Source organism: Silurus aristotelis (assembly GCF_946808225.1).
Source record: "Silurus aristotelis genome assembly, chromosome: 1".
Taxonomy (NCBI): domain Eukaryota; kingdom Metazoa; phylum Chordata; class Actinopteri; order Siluriformes; family Siluridae; genus Silurus; species Silurus aristotelis.
In genome coordinates, this window is record NC_139574.1 from 34,046,258 (window position 1) to 34,057,914 (window position 11,657).

Here is an 11,657-nt window from a genome sequence, read left to right on the forward strand (position 1 = left end):
TTTATTATTTTATATATATATATATATATATATATATATATATATATATATATATATATATATATATATATATATATACACAAATATACAAATATATATATATATATATATATATATATATATATACAAATATATATATATATATATATATATATATATATATATATATATATATATATATATATATAAATATATATATACACAAATATACAAATATATATACAAATATACAAATATATATATATATATATACAAATATACAAATATATATATATATATACAAATATACAAATATATATATATATATACAAATATACATATATATATATATATATATATATATATATATATATATATATATATATATATATATATATGTATATATATATATATATATATATATATATATATATATATATATATATATATATATATATATATATATATATAAATATACAAATATATATATATATATATATATATATATATATATATATATATATATATATAAAATATTATATAAGTCTAGCTAGCTAGTTGTCAGTACCTTCGGTGAAGTGTAGCAAAATCTTTGCTAATGTTGTCAGCAAAAATTTAAGTAGCAAAAAAACCCCCCAAAAAAACCCCTTTCAACTTGCTTGATCCATGATATTGGCTGGTTTGCAGTGCTTTGAGACAGCTGTGAGGACTGACAGCTGTGCTTCCCCAATTTTGAAACCACCAGCTTCATTACTATAAACGTCTTTCACTAAAATTCTTTGGTCAGGCAAAATAGGCAAAATATGTCACGTCAGAACATGTATGCATATTGCTGATGATATTTAAATAATATAATATTCTGGCTGAGATCCAGGTACAAACACAAATAAAGACCTGTCAAATAATCAAATAGTCAGGAATATAGTCAGATAATGTGCAAAAATGAAATCTTTTGACTTTGCATTTGCTCTGCCATAAATAGAATGTAATATCAATGCTAAAGAAATGCACTGTTAAAATGTAAAACTGCATTAAGAATAATTACATTTTAAAGCCCAGCACCACCAACCTGCCCTTTCTGGGCCCTTGAGTACCAACGTTAACACTCGACTGCTCCATGACATTCACTCTGAATAAGGCCGTCGGGCAAATGCAAAATGGCCTCTATTAATGCCACATCATTGTACAATATTAATAAACAGTGCAGCATTTAGAGACCGACAAACTATAAGTAAACATGAAAATGAGATTCAACGCAATAGTGAAGATGGTGTGCCTTGATTGCCGGTGAAAGGTGGTCCCAAGCTGGAATCTGTTTTGCCTAAACCCAAGACAGAGAGAGAAAGTGCTGAATGAACAATTTTTGGTATATAACTGAAATCTTGCAATTATAAGCTTAAAGCTTTAAGCTTAATTTAGTAAGAATAATCCATGACCTCAGCAATTACTACAATATTCTGTGCAACTCGAAAACAACATGAAAACTGCTTTCTAATTTATTTGCTATTTCTTTAAGCTGTAACGTCAACAGCTCGTCGCTAGTGATAGCGAAATGCAGACTATGTTTATATCAGTCACCTGCTGTGGTGTGGGTTGCCAGCTGTTACTTAAGACCTCGTGTGCTACGACAACCCGTGATTTCAGAGACACTCTAATGGCTGTGTAGAGCTTTAAGAGTAGCGACGCAGTTGTGCTCGTTGCTGTAGCAAGAACGATTCATCTAGAATGGGGAACTTTTTTTGCTTTCCTATTGTGTTTTGATTATGCTGCTGGGGCTCGAATGTATGCTTGTTCAAAAAGATATTTCAAACAGCACTGTGGTCTGTGAGGCACTTTTTATGATCTGCCTCATCTTTGTAGGTTTTCAAATGGTCTTTGAATATTCAAAGAAGACCATTAGGATGATCACATTACAGAACGTATTACAGGAGCAAAAGATTTCCCTCATTTACTACCAATGATAGTTCGTTAGTGAGATTATGGTGTAACACAAGGCGGCAACTACTACTACTACTACTACTACTACTAATAATAATAATAATAATAATAAAAATAATAATAATAATAATAACAACAACAGTCGGGCATTTGTAGGTCGGGGGCCACTGTGTACATTATATATATATATAGTGGTGGGCGGTCAGGGCCATCAAACCCTTCCGCAGAAGTACTAACCTACATTTACAACCTAAATTCTAATATTTGTTTCTATGAAATTGTGTTAATTTATCCCCAACAGTTTATTCTCTTCATTTTGTAGCATTTCTTTTGGCTGCACTGCTTCCAGTACGTGTATGTGGAAGTTAGATTTTTTTGTCCAATCACATTTCAGCCTCTATGTGCTGCCATGTCAATCTAATCTGCCCAGGGCCCTTCAGAGTCTGTTCTGCTGGCCTTTTTACTTGAGAATATTACCAACGGGTCTGTTTCTTTAACAATCCAATTTCAAATTCACCTCACAGGGCAGCTAGCTGGCCCAGTATAGCGTCAGCATTTTTCCTTCCTCTGATTGGTTGGTCAGAGGAAAACTGTTACAGCCAAGTTCAACTAGCAAAACACGTGTGTAGCTCTGCACACATTAATACATCTAAGTTAGACCTTTTTTTATGCCTACAGAGGAAGAGAAATGTATTTGGTCTTGGACATACCTAAAAAATATATTTTCAAGAAAAGCTAGACATCGTGAGGAGGTCGATCAACCCTGAAGCTAGCTAGCTTGTCTCAGCCTGGGAAAGGGATTGTTCGCCGCTTCCAGACCAGTGAATACGAGCGATACCACTGGCTTACAGCCTCTGAAGAGCATTGCAAATTATAAGCATGCATTATGAGTATGCATCTCTGGAGAGTAAGTTGTATTTTATTTAAATCTTTATGTTTTTGTCATGTTATTAGACAAATATAGATTCTGAACTGCTCCAGATGATGTAGGTGGCACAGTTGCGGTTGTAGTGTAAAGGTTTGGAGCTTGCTTTAGTAAAATGGTATTCACCCTCCATATCTGAATTGTCTCTCTCTCTCTGTAAATTGTTATATTGCGTTTTTGTATAGTATCGATTGTTTCTATAATTGTGATGTGATAGTGGTGGTATTTAGAGGTGGATTAAGACAGGTAAATCCCCACTGAAGGCCCAGGTACCAAATGCACAACCCGCAACTGATTATATACATACATAGCACATTTTTCAGATTTAGGTTTATGGGAATAAACCTGAATTCACGAAAAGGCTGCTAAATTCTCAAATAAGAAGTTGCCAATTTGTTCTCTAGATCCACACGTCTCCAACACTAGTATCACCCACAGCCTGAATTATAAGGTTCATTTGTCAAATACTTAAAAGTTTCTGTAGAAACAAGACCTTCACAGGGCCTGTGAACCATATTGGAAACAGTAAAATATATATATATAAAATTTATACTCATTAAAACTTGAAGCGTTGTGTTAGGAAACAGTTATGTGTAGGCTCAGGTGTCAGAGCTTTGTAGCAGCCAGTTTCTAGACACAGAAGAGTCTTCAGAAGAAAGGAGTGTTTCCTTTATACTTGTACAACATGATATATATATATTTTTTAAAGCTGCTCTACCAGGAACTAACTTGCCTCATTAATAAGTAAAATAATATAATCCGTTTAGCTTCGGGCCGTGTCACACTGCTATGGCTTATATTATTTGCTTAGAACACCGTCGGGTGTTTTTCCTTGCTTGGAGGATTGCAATTCTGTGCATTCAGGCATTCTAGAACATTTCTTGAAATGAAAGTTGTGTCTGGAAAACTGGAACACAGTGAGGAAGCAAAGTAAAAGATAAGTAATTCCATGGAAGGGGGATGAAGTTGGAATGCTGGTGGGGCAGCGTGGTGACTGAACGTTGCTTTAGTCATGCTTAAGCTGCAACTGACACCCATGAAAAGCAGATTTGCTTATCCTGGCTATGCAGATACGGTAAATGCTATTAGGAACCCATACTGACCAAGATATTTGTTAAGTGACAAGTAAAAAGAAAAAAAAAAAAGAAAGAAAAAGAAAAAAAAAAAGACTTCTTTGTAGTAGATAGGCAGACAATCTAAAGATCCAACAGCCAACCCCACAATGACTTACCAATAATTCTCTTTTTAAACTACAGATTATACTTTTTTAACACTTCAAAGATTTATATAATATAATAGGACACCCATCAAAAAGATCATACTATTACTTGCATTATTACAGCTATAAACAGTTACTATTGTTTCTCTCCCTTGAAATGACCAGTAAACCACTATAAACTGTTCTTTCCCAAACTGTTACCACAAAGGTCAAAGCACACAATTGTATCCGATGTATTTGAAAGCATCATCAATAAAATGTTCCCTTCAGTTGATCTAGGAGCCCCAAACCTTTTTTCAGCCTGACCGTGCCCCTGTACACAAAGCAAGCTCAATGGAAATATGCTTTCCATGGGTTGGAGTGGCCTGCTATACAGCTTTGATCTCAACCCTATTGAACACCGTGAACTGAATGCGTGTCACCTTTACACAGACTAGTAAAGTGGAATGGGATCTTATGATCAGGTTTCCACAAACTTGTATCCATAGCGTGTATATATGTAGAAAAAAGCGAAAAGCTATGGCAGATGATCTTGCAACACTACCCTCTAAGGCATTTTTTTTCTCTGTTGAATCCATTAATTTATTCACAGAACTATCCTCAAAAAATCCTCTCGAGTGTTTACTGTTTTGTTTTTGTTTTGGATTTCCACCATTGAAATATTTCAATACACATAACCAACGTTCTGCTCTGGCTTTTTTTTTTTAATATGGGGGTCTTCTGACTTAAAACAACCTGCAACCGATGAGATGGAACAGCCAGTGTGAGTGATAAGATTGAGGAAAATTGCTTTCCATTACTTTGTGCTGGCGGTTTTAAAGGTGCCTCTTCTTTAACTGTCTGACATTCAGAGTGTCTACAAGTCTGTGTGTGAGAAAGACCAACGATAACTTTTAGGGCCTTTAATCTATTGTAACTGGGGCACACTTACACAGAAACAGGAATGAGTTCGAAACAGTGTAAAAAAAAAAAATTATAATAATAATAATACAAACGAGTCTAATTGTGGTCATGCCTGGACCTGAAGGAAACATACCTACAGCGTTAAACATGTACCACCGAATATCGAATAAATGAGATGAGATGTGCAAAAAAGCATGTTGGGACAACGTTACTGGAAGCTTTAAGGAGACATGATGTGCTTCATTATTGCTGGCGCAAGATGTAAACCTACATAATTCACCTGAACAAAACCAAGTTTAGTTTAATGATGGAGCCTGTGGAACCGCTGGTACCTAGAAACCGTTAAAGCAACGTTTTCTAGAATAAGACGTCGTAATTAACGCGGTTTGACTCCGTTCTAATATTTGAACATAGTCGCACCATCGTCATCGTTACAGCTATACCTGCTGAATTAAGGAACTCGCTGATAACGGTCGCCTGATCGCATTGGGGGGGGGGAGACAGACAAGCAAACCTTGTCTTTAATTTCATCATGTCGGTGATAGTTACATACAACTGCACCCTGCAAACAATTAAACATTTGTGTGTGACATTTCCTAATTCTGCTTCAGCTGCACGCATTGTTCTTACATGCAAATTTGCTTGGGTGTATATATAGGAATGCCCCCCCCGCACATTTTCCTGAATATCGCCTTTGAGAGGATAAGTTACAGCTCAAAGGTTAAAGCTCTGGATAACTGATTAGATAATTGTTAGTCAAGCATCAGCACTGTCAACCTACGACCATTGGGCCCTTAAGCAAGGCCCTTAATGCTCTTTGCTCCAGGGGTGCTTCCTATCCAAGCTGGGATGTGTGAAGAAGGAATTTCACTGTGCTCTAATGTATATACGTGACAAACCTCTCTTTCTTTATTGTCCTCACATGCTGATTTCCGATTGGAGAACGAGCGTGCGCTCTGATCAGGTCTGATACACATTTAAAACACACATAATATGGTGTGAAAAAATCATTCTGCAATCAACCAAAGGTTTTGTCTGAATCGCAATGACGATCGGTGAGCAAACAAAAGTAGGTTTGTTTTCCTCCCTTGTACAACAAGGTTCAAGATGACTCCTGAACAAACAAAACTCCATGGCACTGTTATGTTTCTGCACCAGAACCGCTTGAAAACCTTTATTTTAATCACTCATTTGATATTTTTATTGGAACCTAAGGAAGATTAGTAGGGTGGGGAAAATGGCAGAGACATGGTCACTCAATAGACCTGTGTTTTTCTTTCTTTTGGGGGGTTCTGAGACAATTATACAGGAAATTGCACTCAAATCTCTATCATATGGGTTTGTATGAGATATGAGAAAACATCTGGGGACTAAGCAAAACCACAAAAGGATTTTTTTTTTCATTATGTCATAAAAAAGTGGGAATATTGGAGTCAAGACAATCCCACATGGCTTCCTAGTCAATCAAACTTATACTATACGACATAGAACATGGGAGACCTTATTCAACTTAGGACACATGTACAGGATGGAGATTTTTATATTTTATATATATATATATATATATATATATATATATATATATATATATATAGTATAAGGAGGCATGAGGACTGGGATTCATACCAGTCAAGAGTGAACAAGTCAAAGAGCGGATTGGAAAAAGGCGACAGCGAAACTTTCTCAACTTTAAAAAACATCTTCATGAGTAAAAAGAAACTACTGCAAACTCTTTTTCTACAAACTTACCCACACTCTTCCTCTTTGCAGTCCTCGGGTCTCCTATATCCTCCTTTCCCGAACCTTTTTTTTTTTTTTGTAACCTCAACTTCCTGCAGTGTTACATTGAAGAAGAAAAAAGTTTACAGTCCGGTGACGAATACAAAAAAAAACCCCGCTGCCTGTTTTTTGCCGGCTGTACTAGAGGGGAAAAAGTGCTAGAGGGGGAAAAAAAGGACATGAAAACTTTTTTGTCGTCTCTCTGTTTTCTATTAACTCTTCCTTTTCCTCCTTCCTATGCTCGCCACCCTTTCCGAAGACCAGAGACACACATACGCACGCGCGCGCGCACATGCACACGCACACTTCCGCGATCCGCCTGCGTCATTCGGTTTGGCGTACAGCGCGAGCGCCTGCACCTGGCCCGGCCGAGCGCGCGGCCTTCACTCGTTTGCGCAATCGCAGAAAGAACAGCGCGCGTGAGCCATGCATTCCGTGATTCTCTCGTGTTTTCTGTTCAAGCACCCTTTGCGAATTGATAGAAATCAACAAATAATGTTTTTTTCATATGCCCAAAGCATAGACTGTGATTAAACTACAGCGTAAAGGAGAGTTTCGTCAATTGATTTGTACCAGGATTAATGAGTGATGCTCTGTAACTGTAACTCTTTAGTCATATTTCCACATCTGTCTGGTGAACATTCCTAAAAAACAAATATTCAGGTCAATTCATTTGTATTTGTTTTGCACTTTTCTCAATGGACATGGTCTCAAAGCAGCTTAAAAGAAATAAAGCAGTTATAAAAGTATATGTAAGTTTGTTGCTTATCAAACATTACTGATCTGTATCCCTATTTAATACTCACACTGTCTATACTTTCTCACATTGTCTGTAGTGTCTTGTATAGTCTGTCTTTGTCTTGTCTTGTCTGTTTTGTCTTGTATAGTACAAGCTGAATGTATAGTTTTTATTTGTCTGTATTTTAAAAGTTACTAACAGCTGGAACCAAATTCCTTGTGTGTGTCAACACACTTGGCCAATAAACCTGGTTCTGATTCTGATAGTAAGTTTGTCCCTAATGAGCGAACAGGTTGATTTACAATACGTTTGTAATCTAGCATACTTTTGTATGTCGCTCTGGAAAACTTCCTGAGATGGTATGAGGAGAAGCCTGAGAGGAACTGGAACCAAAAGGGAACCCATCCTCATCTGGGTGGCACCGAAAGTCCATTCATCATAGTTCCATCGTTGTTAAGGATGTGCAGCGATTAAATGCAACCAGTGATCCTGACTGAGCCATCATAGTAGACTGTTGATATTAATTATAGTCCAAATGCATCCTTAAAGTTTTTGAGTTGCTTACTAATAATTTTAATAACTTTTAGTGCGTATAAGTGGAGTGTGTCTGTAGTTCTCTTTTAACTTCAATGATTCATCCTGATTCCCTAAAGTATAAATAGAGTTCTTTCTTTTCTCTTTTTGATTGGAGATCACTTGATGAGGATGAGGATGGTTCCATATAATCGGTTTATGGATCCATGAGGTCACTGTGGAGGGTTCAACTCAAGAATGGTGATGGATTTAGACTGAAATTGAAATAAACATTCTGCTGCGTTGGCTAAGGACTACCATTCAGCCTGATACTCAACCTCTAGATGGAGTTCTTTTAGATTGAGTTCAACTCAAGAACTGTGAGTGATTTAGACTGGAATGGAGTTTGCTTAGGACAATGTTTAAGAACTACAATCACCATAAAGTGTTTTCCAATCGAGTCTCCATCAGACCACAGTTAAAAACTTTAATAATGATGGAACTATAATGAATGGAAGATTAGGTGTTTCCTTTTAAAACTTGTTCCTCTCAAGGTTCATCCTTTATTTTTCCTTAGGAGGTTTTTCTTGTCATTGGTGCCACTGGATCACTCAGTAGAGATGAACTTACAAATTAATTTATAAATGAAAACTGTATATTCATAATCTTTTAATTTCTGTAAAGATGCTTTCAATTTGAATTGAATTATACATAAACACATAATACATAAATCATGCAAAATACATAAAAGGCCACAAACAATCTAAAGACAAAACATCAGAAAAACAAAACACAATCATTAAATATCCAAATTAAACAGAAAGTCGACATGCTTGATCATTCGAGGGTGGGTGTGACATTTAGCAAATAAAATGCACATTTCAGTCACTGCGTTATTAGATTAGATAAGATTCAACTTTATTGTCATTGTGCAAGGTACATGTACAGAGCCAATGAAATACATTAAGCATCTAACCAGAAGTGCATAAGGGGCCTATTTACGATAAATACCAGTATGAATAAATACTTAAGACAATCTAGGGGAAAAAACCAAGTAAGCTTCACTATGTTTTTCTTTCTGAGGAGTAATTCTTTTTTCTGAATAAACCAGATTAATTTCTGTGGATTTATAACATTCAGATACAGCATAAACTACTAGCATCTATACTGGTTTCATACGCCTTTGTTAAAAATAAAAGCGTCAGTCGCTTAATATAGGGTCGTAGTACCAGTCACTGTATGAATCTTCTGGATCTCGGCAGAGTCTCAAAATGACACACACAGTCAGCAAAGAGCATGTGATGATCAACAATCTATACTTTCTGTTCTTAGTTCATTCTGACCTGCAGTTTCCAACTTTGATTTTAACAAGTGTGAAATTGAAACATGATGAGAACAAACAGTTCAAGGTAAAATAAGGCTAAAACAAGCAAACATAATACATTTGGGACACACACTTGTTCAGGGCTATCATAAAGGAGGAAGGGGGGCCGAAGAGAACTCTTAGAGTGTACTGCCACTCCTAACTGTGGTTATTTGTTTTCTTGTCCAGAGATAGAAGTTTAAGCAGCTAAACTAACACCTCACTAAGTGCAAAGAGACACTTATTTCAAGTAAGTCTGCTTTGTGTCTAAACTTTTTCACACCAACCCAGTCGGACGAATGTCTAGTCCCTGTATAAATACACTCTCCATGGGCCTAATTCCGATTTCTAAAAATATACCTAGGCCCTTCTTAGAGCCCTCTGTGTCCAGGAGCCCTGTATAATCATTTAAGATATTCCAGAAAACACAAAAATGTACGTTCTATTGTTACACTATATACTTATAGTTGGACACTATAAAAGTTTTGGGTCACCTGTCTTTTCCAGCCTTATGTGGTTCCTCCTCAGGCACACAATAGAATGTTTCGCTTTTTTTAATGAATCGTATAAAACGTTTGCATGTGGTATATTTAAGTTTTCTCTTTACTTGAACTGTGAGACCCAAACCTGTTCTAGCATGACAATGCCCGTGTGCACAAATCCAGCTTCATGAAGATATGGTTTACATGGTTTGGAGTAGAAGATCTTGAGTGGCCTGCTCTAGAGCTCTGACCTCAACCCTATTGGACACCATTGGAATGAATTGGAACGCTGATTGCAACCCAGGCCTCTCAAAGTAGAATAAAAAAGCATCTCACTGAAGTCTTGAGGTTGTGAAAATTAAGATTTCACTTATTCCCTTCATTGTTTAAACAATACAATGTTTTACAAATATTTGAGCATATAAAATACCTAAAGACTACACTGACAGTGAAGAATCGTTAGAGTTTTTAAGGACTTTTATATAAAGTATGGGGCATGTGGGTAAGTGGGATTTAGGGCAAATTCTGCAAAACCTATAGCACTGAAATGGGATTTAATAACATACCAGGTACTTCTAAAAACCAAGAATGTCAATACCAATACCAGTATTTTTTATTATTAAATATATTTTTTTATATTAATATTAAATAAACTACAATGCACTACACACACTTTTTATTTATTACATTTATAAAAACAAACAAAAAAAAAACATTTAAAACATTATTATTCAAACTACATTCCTAACTCTTTATGTTTTTGTGACAGAACAAGACAATGTTGACAATTGTTCCCCCTTTAACCTGTTTCCTTTATGACTAATTGACTCGATTAGTCGAGATTTATGACTCAAATCGAATTCTCAGGAGGTACAAATGACTGAATGATCACAAGATATATAACCGAGTGACAGAATGTGTTTACAATAAACAGAGGAGCAGTGCAAGAAATAGTAGCTCCTATTCAAATCTGTTAAAATCCTGGCCAGGATTGATATTTGTATGTGATAATCAATAGAATAGCCATTATTTGTCACATATACATTAAAGCACAGTGAAATTCATTCTTCACATATTCTATGATATGGTGACCCTGAAGCACAGAGGGTTAAGGGCCTGGCTAAAGGGCCCAAGAGTGGCAGCTTGGTGATACCAGGGCTTGAACCCCCAAGCCTCCGATTAGTAACCCAGAGCCTTGACTACTGAGCTACCACTCCACCTTCAAGCTTCTCAATACAATGGCAGTATTGAATTAAAGTATTAAAAGTATCACTACTTATATGAGAGTTGCTAAACGACATAAGTAGTGAAACTCCCAAGGCCAACCCTTTATTACAACAAATGATTTAAAATTGAAAAATATACAGTGCAGCAATGGGAATGAGAAGTACAGCCCCCAAAAACCCCTGAAGTAAAACTAGTACATCATGATCCCAATCTGTCACTCCAGATATTCATAAGTGAGCTCTTGTGACTTGGGTATCACAATAGAAAAAGATGAAAGAGATGTGTAGATGTATAGATGTTTCAATGTGTGTGTGGGATTTCTTTTTCTGTGACTGGGCTCTCGTCCTTACACAGTGTTTTGGGAAAAGGCTTCAGTTTGACCACAAACCAAACCACTTTAAAGCTTGCTGCTTCTGAGGGAATAAAATGAAAGAAATTGTTTTTAACATTGTTTAGATATAGGTGTGTCCTCAATACATTTTCTGAAAGAATATTTTAAGTAAGAAAGCTTTATTTTATTAGACATAAGAAAAAAGGGAGATAAGAAAGCATTCTTGTAACTTAGACATAAAAATGGGGCACATTGAATG

General features: G+C 36.0%; 1 protein-coding gene across 2 annotated transcripts in view; it reads right to left on the reverse strand.

Moving 5' to 3' along the window:
- shc1 (SHC (Src homology 2 domain containing) transforming protein 1) overlaps window positions 1-7,082 on the reverse strand; it is a 37,317-nt gene extending 30,235 nt beyond the window's left edge. Inside the window, exon 1 of one of the 2 annotated variants that reach the window (XM_083537179.1) lies at window positions 6,714-7,082. The gene's annotated coding sequence lies outside the window, so the exon portion shown is untranslated. The remainder of the gene's footprint in view (window positions 1-6,713) is intronic. The other variant, XM_083537180.1, reaches the window with a different exon arrangement.
- Between the last annotated feature and the right edge of the window lie 4,575 nt (window positions 7,083-11,657).